The sequence below is a fragment of the Notechis scutatus genome, chromosome 3, assembly GCF_049901735.1.
Source record: "Notechis scutatus isolate UNSWTSFEM ecotype Mainland chromosome 3, rNotScu1.2, whole genome shotgun sequence".
Lineage (NCBI taxonomy): Eukaryota > Metazoa > Chordata > Lepidosauria > Squamata > Elapidae > Notechis > Notechis scutatus.
The window spans coordinates 64808748-64819598 of record NC_142011.1 but is presented as its reverse complement, the minus strand read 5'-3'; positions in this window follow the sequence as shown (position 1 = coordinate 64819598).

The following is a 10851-nucleotide window of genomic DNA, read 5'->3' as shown; positions in this document are numbered from 1 at the left end:
ACCTCAGGCCTGTCATTTTCACTCAGATTTAGGAAGGAGGTAGTGAAAAACCACTTCTAAAAACCTTGCCATGAAAACTGCAGGGACTTCTCCAAGCAATTCTCCGAGAATCAGACAAGATTGAATGGAAGAAAAAGAAATCATTTCCAGCACAGAAGGGAAAACAGCAAAGACTTTGCCAGTTCCACTAAATTATATACTAAAGCTTTAAGTAGTTTCTTTACTGAAGTACAGTAGTTTAGAAAATGAAAAAAAATAAATAATAAAAAGCTGGAAAAGAGCCTCTCAAAAGCTGCAAATCACATACCCAGAAAGTAATCCGGAGCAAAACAATGGGTTAAATATCTAACTCTCATAATGCAATTTTTGCAGCCCTTAAATACATTTTCTTATACTCGGCATTGCATTGTACTCTGAAACCAGCATGGAGGAGGAATCAGCTACTCAATTTGAAAGAGGTTTCCCCGTGCTCTTGATGGGAGTTCACTTATTCAAACAGAATTCTTTGAGGAAGAGGGCCAGTAAGCAAACTGAATTCTCTTTTTTTGTTACTGATTCTGTAACTTTTACAAAGAGCCATGCAGAATTCTAGCAGGTGGAGAATTTTTTCTAAAACAGCGCTTCATGGTTTGCTTGTCAACACAACAAGCAGGCACAACTAGCAGAGTTTAAAAAATAGGGTTGTTTTTTTTTTTAAAAAAAAACAAGCTGCAAGCTACCCTGTCTTGGTCACCATGCAACAAGATGTTTATTGAGGACTAGGATTCTTGTTTGCTACCACAAGAAATATCCACATCATTTCTGAGGAAACAAATTCAATGCAAACCATATCAGGGTAACAAACTTTGGAAGGCCTTTACACTATTGAGATTAAAGATATTACCATTAAGCAGTTTGCAGAATACATACCAGAAATTCACCTATGACAAAAGTCTTGATCCCTGCAAAGATGGGTGAGTTGAATCACGGAGTCATATTCTGCTTTAATATCACCCAGACACCTGCAGTGAGTTACTAGTCACCTCTTAGCTCATTTCCATTGGATAGAAGGGTTATATATCCTCTTTTGGAAGATAAAGAGCCCGAGATAACACTTCACGATTGCAAAGGTTACATTTGTGGCCTGTAGAATTTGTGCATTATTGACAACGAAGTAGGCAATGCACGGCTACAGCTTTTGTATCATGCCTTTTATTATGCCACTTTGCACTTTGTATTACAAACTCTTTTTTAAAAGAACATCTGAGTCATTGACCTGAAGTAAAGTTTGAACTGACTTGAAAAATCAACGTTCTTAGTATTCAATTTAGAATATTTAAAAAATACTTGATTGCCTTCTTAGTAATGGTTGCTCAATTATGGAACTCTTCCTGTTGATACTGACTTTACCGCATCAATGCAGGACCTTAAGCAGGCCTTCAACATTTCCATAAAATAATTGATAGCTGTCCATTCTTAAGCTATTTGCTCTATTAGCATGTACCATTTTCTTATTGTGTTGCTTTTTGGTGACTTATCCATAAATAGAGCTTAAGATTTGCAACAAGCAAACCTCAAGCCAACATTTAAAAATAGACACCAATCACTTCTACTTGCCTACCTTGTTGCATCTTTTGGAAGAAAACTCCTATGCCTATAGAACAGGGCTCTCTAGACTTGGCAACTTAAAGACTTGTGGACTTCAACTCCCAAAATTCCTCAGCCAGTTTGTGACTCCTGCTAGAGAGCAAGGATGGGAGACATTGGAATTCCACCCCTAACTGTTTCAACAGGAAAGGTGAAAGTAATGGATAGTAGGAGTTACAGTTCATCATCATTTGCAGGGCAAATTATTCCCACTTCTATGTAAGAAGGTGTCAAAATTCTTCTACATTTAAATGTGAAAAGCAAAATATCCTAACTACACAAGAAAAAAGAAGTCCGCTCCTACCCCCAAAGCTACTTTCTCTTGTAGAACAATTCTCTAAGCTCAAGTTGCTCATACCCCACAATTTCATCATTTATCATTTATTATGAGATAATTTCTTTTAAAGACACAGAAAAATAAAGTAAAAATTTAAGTATGCAGATGCATCTCTCCCCTGTTTTCTTCTTCATCTTTCTTTCTTGGTATAGCATTCTTAGAGATACAAAAGCTTGTACATTATTTTGTAAATCTTGTATTGGCCCACTTTTCATAATGCCTCAATATGGATTTTGTTTAAACTAAGAGTGAGATTTCTTCATGTGAGATTAGCAAGTTCTTCAACAAGTAGAACACGAAAATCAGGATGAAAGACAGGGAGATACAAGTCTGTAATTCCCATTTTCAATGGCAAATTGTAACATACATTATTCTGGATGGTATGATCCACTTTAGGCACTGAATGTTGTAATAGGATAAAAAATACAAAAGATTCTTTCTTGCACAGGAAATAATAGTCATGATTATAAAATAGTAATGTTTGAAAAATGATACTTATGATGGAAAAGGAACAAAAAAAAGTATATAAGCAAGAAAAAGGGCACAGAGGCAGACAAAGATATTTTGGGTAAAGTTGCTTTAAATGAGGTAGTCTTCCTTCCCTGTCCATAAGTACCCATTGGAGTGTCCGTGGAGATTCTCAGTCATCAGGTTATAGTTGTTTAAAAAGGCAACTAGGCTGTTTTTTTCCTTCAGGAAGAAGGCAGTGGTTTGCTTCTCATCCAAGAAGCTTCATTGGTTCTTCCAGAATGGTGGGGGCTATATCAGAACTAATCCTACCATGCTGCCAGAACTGATGAAGTTTCGTGGATGAGAAGCGAAACTTCTTTGTCAGGAGGGGAAAAAACCAGTCCAGTTGCCTTTTGAAAAAACACTTTTGAGGATAGTCATTGGAGTCTACATATTCATTTCTTGGTCAAATTATTAATCCACTTACGATTGTTAGGACCAACAAGTACAAGACCTCACGTTTTTCGGTCTTTTACTAAGAAACCATAATTACTCATCAGGTGAAGACTGTGTCATCAGTCAGTCCCATCAAGAGAGTTCTAATATAACATTGTTTTGAACATAAGGATTTTTGGACAGTCATTCTTTCTCTACTAAAGCATGGGAAGACTGGGAAGGCATATAGAACATAGTAAAATTTAATTTCTACATATACTTCATGAGCCAGTGTGACGCATTGGCTAAGGTATTGGACTAAATGCAGAAAGGTTCAGATTCTCTCCTTCTCTCGGCCATTAAATTCAGTACTTTATGGGACTGTGATTGTGACAAAATCTAGAAGGGAGTGCAAAACATACTACCTTAAACTCCTAAATGAAAGACAGGATATAAATAAACAAGGATACCAATGTATGAATTAAAAATGAAGAGTGTGTTTATTTGCGGATCCACACTAATGCTGGAAAGCAGTGCTTGCTTGAAAGATTGAATCAAAACACTGTTTCGTTTCAATTAAAAATATTAAATTTCAAAATAATGTACAAAACTGGGATTCCTTCCTTACAGGCACATGCCAAAGCATTTTCTAAATATAATCACACAGAATATTTAAGCAGAAACAAGTCAAGAAAGCTGATATGAGAGGAACACTACAGGACTTGAGGAAACACTTTATTGACACTTTCAAAATCACTAATGTAGATGGAATACTATATGAAGGAGACAAGGCTGACTGAATTCAATAATGTCTGAAGAACTGTACTTCTGATGCCATATAATTCCTTAAATATCTTAAAAGACAATGGACTTGAAAGACAAATGTGTAGGAAAACAAACTTGAATATTACTTTACCAGCACAAACATATCTCAGTTAAAAATAGAAAAGCTAGAATCTTGGCATCCATTTTTTTTTCTCTTTCTCCAGTGTTTCCTTCTCATTTTGTCAAACTCTTAAAATCTACACTGATAAACCTTCAAAGATATACACAGATGTTTAAATACATTCCTTAATGCAAGCCTTTAGTTCCAACTGGATTACTTCCAGGAATATTTTTATCAAACCCTGTAAACCCCCACACCCCAAATCCTTTATAGTCAAGCTTCTAAATGCCCCCAAAACTGCCTCTCCTAGGTGTCAAATCTTTATTAACTGGCAAAAAGTTAAATCTTTTAATGACAGTATTCCATATAAGAAAATGGCTACTAAACCTCCCATGAAAAGAAATGGCATTCATTTGTAAAATATTGCTAAAAGACACTGTGGAATTAGTAAACCAAGGAGAGGCTATGCAAAGGTAGGAGTGGATAGGAATCCTTTAAATGTTGTTTAATCCATTAGCCACAGCCAGTGGTGTAGGAAGCTGAACAACATTCCCACCATCATGGTGTCTCTTTTTCAAACTCTGTAAGTAGCATGAAAAAAATTAATTTTGACCCACTTTCTTAAAATACTTCAGTACATGAATAAATACTACTTACCTTACTTTTTGAAACACTGGCACATATAAGCTGGTAGCTTTAGTTTCTATAGCAATGTATCCACCATCTTAGTGACTTGAACATTGTTGAAATCTACAGTTAAGCTGGTAACAAGGTCACCTATAGATATCTTTAACCCCAGTTTAAGGAAATGAACAAAACAAACCCAGGAAACTAGTACAAGCAGAGCCTTGTTCTCAATGCTTAGAAGTAAGCTCTTCTAGGTCTAGTGGACTTTAGTAGATTCCCTGTAAACTAATTGATAATTAGATGGGAGAAACCTGTCTGCAATGATATCAAGGTGATTCACATTAAGGAGAGGATTGTTACTTTTTTTTTTTTTACAACCTGATGCCTTTAATATCATCATAGAAACAGAACCTTTCCCAAAACCTAGCCTGTTATCTTCATGTCAGGAAAAAAAAATACTTGGTCTGTTGACTTCTGCAGGGTGACATAGGTTTTAATGTAAAATAAGCTTAAATTCTCCTCTCCTTCAACTTCAGGATGCTCTCATATTGTTCATTCTCATTTAGGTCAGAGGCATCCCTAGAGATGACTGCTTTTGTGAAAGAGAAATGTGGACATGATAAGTGTTCTTTCCTTTACAGCACTACAGTTCTCAAATATAAATGCTATTGCTAAAACTGGTCCTCAGTAAATAGGCATTGGATTGTGGAATAGTTTCTTTCAGACTCGAGCTACACAGCTATTAAAGGTGAACACACCATGTTTTATTTTTATTAAGGAATTGTTCTAAATTTGATGATTAAATACAGATTATTAATATTGTGTTTGTGGAGCTTTCCTGAATCAAAACATACTTTAATAGATTGGGCACAGGATAAGCTCATGTAAAACTACAGTAAAATAAATGCTAAATTTAGTCTTCCAGAAAAAGGAATTTCAGCAGGTGTAGCTTGTCCTGGAAGCTGTGGTGGCTGCAAATTCCCCTTGCACACAAATCAAAACCGATAGAAGCTTGTCCTTTTTCACATCTGGATATATCATTCTGAAGTGAATGTTGGAATGAGTATTGAAGAACAACAATTTGCATTTGGAATGGCTAAATTTTAATTCCCTTATGATTTAATCTTTTCAGAAGTTTATGCTGAAGCTTTGAATCAAACACTTGGTAGACTGAAATATTTCCATATAATATCAAAGAAAACCTTATGTCAAGCTCTGAGAGAACTTACATTTCCCTGAACAGCAAAACAGTCAATAGAAATAACCAATAAAAACAGCTAAGAATCCACAAAATACAATCCAGTTTTCTCCCATGTTTCATTATTCCTATAAAGCCATATCAATGTTTCATCAGATTGGAAATTTCATCTATTATTTGGGAGAAAAAGCATCTTTGTTTTCAGCACCTCCGCCTCTAATATCCCAGAGTTTCTGGCTATTGTTCCACAGTGATTGGTTAAAAAGTCTGTCTGAAACCTTAAGTCAAGGTTCTCTGGACATTAGGAAATTTATTTCTATCTTTCTTTGGTTGTTGTTCAAAAGACAAGACTTCTGGCTCAAATGAACCATTGTTGATATGTCTTGTGGCCTTCACAGATGCCTCAGATGCAGGGGTGGGATTCTACCAGTTCGGACCAGTTCTATAGAACCAGTTGTTATGATTCTGTGCAGTCAGAGAACCAGCAAATGTGCCCCTGGCTGGCCTCTCCCCTCTTTACCCTGCCCTTCCCTCCCCTCCCTGCCCAGTCAGCCCTTATTGTGCATGCCTGACATCATTGATTGCATTTTCTCCCTCCCAGTCACTCCTTAAGGTATTTCTTTCCCCCTCCCGATGATCAGCTGTTCCAATGATCAACTGTGCTGGGATCCCCCTTGCTGTCTTACTGCTTCACCCAGGAGGCTTCCTTGAGGCCCATGAAGGCAAAAAATGGAGCACGTGGGGGCGCAGCACCACCACCGCTGCATGCCTGCCCTACGCTCTGTTTTTTTGCCTTCCTGGGCTCCAAGGAAGCCTTCTGGAAGCAAAAACGCCACCCCAGGAAGCTTACCTGAGGCCCAGGAGGCCCAAAAATGGGGTGGTGCTGGTGGAAATGTCCTGTAAAAAAAAGAAGAAGCCATGCCACCCAGCCACACCTACCCAGCCACCCTCACAGAACCAGTTGTTAAAAAAATTGGAATCCCACCCCTGCTCAGATGCCTCTAGATCCTTAATAGAAGTTTCATGGTTATCCAGTTGCTCCTTGATCTTTGAGACATGGATTTAGACCTGTTGATCTGAGTCTTACCTACCCTCCAGTGTTCTGCCATATATCATAGACCCGACATGCAAATTGAAAATTAGCTGGCCAAGTTTCTACTCCTTCCTAATACTATGAAGAAACTTCTGCCATGCTTCATCTGGAATTGCTGGATGGATGGCTTCCTAATGGTGAGTATTCCCACCTCGTTCTCTTTGCAGGATTCTCTTCTTTCTTCCAGTAGCTAAGGTATCATCCTGACATCTTTCCATTCCATATTTCCTGGCCATTCTGAGAAGAGGCATTTGCTGCAACAGAATAACAGAATTGGAAGAGACCTTAGGGGGTCTTCTAGTCCAATCCAGGGGTGGGATCCTACCAGCATAACAACTGGTTCAGGGAGCGCGTGCATCGCACTACTTACAAATTATTGGCTCCAGCAAGCTGACGAGTGGCACTCAGCTGTGCTGTGCAAAGCAGCTGAGGAGGAAAAAGCAGGGAATAAAGGACAGCCTAGAGCCCAGGTGGGCGGGTGGGCCAAACAGAAGACCAGAAGATCATTGCAGCAAACCGGTTTGGTGTCAGCTGCTCTTCAGAGCTACCGGTTCTATAGAACCGTGCTGAACCGGTAGAATACCACCCCTGGTCCAATCCCCTGCTCTAGCAGGAAACCATACCATTTCAGATAAATGGTTGACCAATCTCTTCTTAAGAACCTCTAGTATTGGAGCACCTACTACACCTTTGGAGGCAATTCGTTCCACTGATTAATTATTCTATTTTAATCATTGATCCTTAGCTAATACCCCTCCAACAAAATACAAATTGAGTATACGAGATAAGATTAAAGATAAGACATTAGTTGGTTGCTATTTTGTTTTGCCATCCCATTGGCTGAATTTTAAGAAGTATCTGAGGAACTTTTCTCATCTCAGTGGGATTGACCCATTCCACCCAGACTGGGGGAAGGGGCTTGCTGCAGATCTTGTCGGTCAAGGAATTCCAGCTGATGGGGTCCAGAAGAAGACCCTTTTCTGCTGTTGCTTCTGCCCTCTGGAACAGTGTGCCCCATGAGGTGAAATCCGCCCTGATTCTTTGAAGGGTCATGAAGCTCTGCCCCTGCCAATTGACCTGAGGCCCTGATTTGGGCATGTCATACTGGAGATGATTAACTGACTGAGCTAAAACCCCATCTCCTCCCCGTGTGCATCTTGCTCGCTTCCTTGTCACCTTCGTTAATTTTGAAATCAATTTTAGTGTCAATATTTGTTGTTTTAATGTTTTAAAGTTTTATCATGTTATATTGATTGTAAGTTCTCCTAGAATCAGCTCTAGGCAAGATGGGCAATACAGGTAGTCCTTGACTTACAACAGTTCATCTAGTGACTGTACAAAGCTATAATGGCACTGAAAAAAGTACATATGACTAAACTTACGACCACTGCGGCATTCCCAGGATCACGTGATCAAAATTCAGATGCTTGGCAACTGATTCATATTTATGACAGTTGCAGTGTCTTGGGGATCATGTGAGCACCTTCTGACAAGCACATTTTCAATGGGGAAACTAGATTCGCTGGACCACTATGTTACTAACTTAACAACTGCAGTGATTTGTTTAACAACTGTGGCAAGAAAGGTCATAAAATGGGGCAAAATTCACTTAATAAATGTTTCACTCAACATAAATTTTATATTCAATTATGGTTGTAAGTCAGGGACTACCTTTATATATATTTCATAAATAAAATAAATAAATTCAGGCTAGCGACAGGATACACATAAATGAGGACATATGCCCAATATTGCAAGGGAAGGGGACAACTCACTGCGGCCAACTCACCACAGCCAACTTGCAGTGGGAAAACTCGCTACAGCCAACTCTCTGAAACACAACTCATTGAAGGACAATTTAACAATTCTATTTGATTATTTAAAATAAATTATTTTAATACTTGCCATTCACATTTCATTCCGTCCCTCCTTTTGCATCCTTTCTTTAATTATTCTATTCCGCCATTTCTTTGATATTAGTCTAACTCTTATCCCACAGCGAGTTATCCTATGGTGAGATGGCTGTGGTGAGTTGTCCTGCAGTGAGTTGGCTGTGGCAGGTTGGTCATGGCGAGCTGCGGTGAATTGTCATAGACCCATATTGCAAAACTACTGAAGCTACGCTAGCCATAATATGACGGTATCCTCAGACCTGACTCAGACATTGGTTTTTGGCTTGCATGTCATAGAAATTCAGCCATTATGGCATTTTCAATAAATGTGATAGGTGAACCCCATCTTTTGTCATATTTTGTGACTGAGTCGTGATTAATTTGAATCAAATTGATGTGAATGGCTCCATACTAAGTTGGAACACAACCCATAATTGATTATTAGCAATGAAGCCAATGGAACAGTTTTTGAACCAGCCAGCGCATGACAGCTTCCATATGATTCATGTTGTCAGGAAGAGTGGGATATGAGTGCAGAATAAATACCTGATACTACTCCCAAAAGCTTGTATACTGCATTATCAATCAGACTGTCAGTTCAGTGATTATATCTGCTCCAAGAGAATGAAATTAGGGAGCTGACCTTGGGACTTCAGTCCCTTTGACTTACTTTAATGCTTGCTGTCACATCATGCAAACCCTAAACCAGGCAAATCACATTATGGCTTAGCACAATGGATGGCTCAGCCACTGTTTCTCCTGCAGACTCTCAAATAATATGGGTAAAGCTGCTTAGCCTTGAAGTAATAATCATTTGACTCATAAACCTATCATCTATGCCTTTGGTCACTCTGGCAGATCATGGCTCCTGTCTCATTTCAGACCATCATTATATATATTATGAGGTAACTTGGCGTCCCTGAAGTCTTTTGTCTTCTGGGGACCAGAGTTAATATGTTGATCAGCTCTGATTAGTATTCCTGTAAAATAAGACAAATGTGGGAAAGTTAAAAGTTGGTGCCACGTCCAGAAACAATTGCAACCCAGTTAATTAGAATTTGGTTTGGGTAAGTAGAAATCGAGTCAAAAGAAATTGTTCCATAAGCTTTAATAGAGATTTTGAGATAGCCTCTAGCTGACTTTCTTTACCTCCCATTGTGATCATTGCAGCATCCCCGTGGTCACGTGATGGGGGTCATGTATCACAGGGAAGCTGCAGTGATCGTAAGTGTTCTGTAGTGGGTGAAGGAAGACACGCAGCCGAAGGTAACAGTCCAACTTGTTTATTCAATTAACAGTGAGAACAGAATGGCTGAACCCGTCTGACAGTTCCCCTTTTATAGCCAATCACATTCAAGAGATTTTCCCGCCTAAACTGCGGACCTGAGTGAAAACTTCAGTTATACTAAAAATACAACACCCCTACCTTCTTATTTTGAACTGTAACCAATGAACAACGACATCACTTAACATAGTCACACAAATAGGCAGGGCTTCTATGCATCCACTCTGACCTGCGCAAATCATTCAGGAGTGAGGTGGCGGTCAGACCTGTTGGGTCTGCTGCTGCTTCTTGTTCCACCCCTGGAACCTGCTGAAACTTCCCTAGGGGCATGTTTATTTCTTACGGAGTTGACTCACAGTTGCCCAGCTGCCAGTCTCCAGCTTCCCCAGGTATGTGTGGCTGTGAATTCTCCAGGTTTGAGTCTGCTGTAATGGGGAATTTGAGGACTTTATTATTCTTTATTAGAAGATAGCTTTTTGTGTAGGGTTTCCCTATTCTCCCCCTTAATTGGTTGATATGTCTCCGCCATGTGCAGCCGTCCTCTAATTCCACTTTGTAAGATCTAGGGCTTGTTATAGCTATTATTTGTCCTGGGATCCAGAGGGGACCTTCCATGTAATTTTGTGCATACACCCCATCCCCTATTTTGAATTCCCTGACTCTGCTGGTGGAGTCAGGAGGTTTCTTGTTGGAGTAGTTGGGGTGCAGTCTATCTAGCCTAGTTCTCAGTTTTCTCCCCATCAATAACTCGGGGGCTTTTATGTGTGGTTGCATTGGGTGTGACAGGTTGTATTAATAGAAAAGTGTCTATACGTGTTTGCCAGTCTCCTGGCCCCATTCTTGCTAACGCCTCTTTCATGGTTGTCACCATTCTCTCTGCTTGGCCGTTCTCTGAGGGGTGAAATGGTGCTGTTAGCGCGTGGCGAATGCCCAATTCTGCTAGGAACATTTCAAATTGGGTGGAGGTAAATTGGGGCCCATTATCGGAGACTAGGACGTCCAGTTGGCCATGCGTCGCAAAT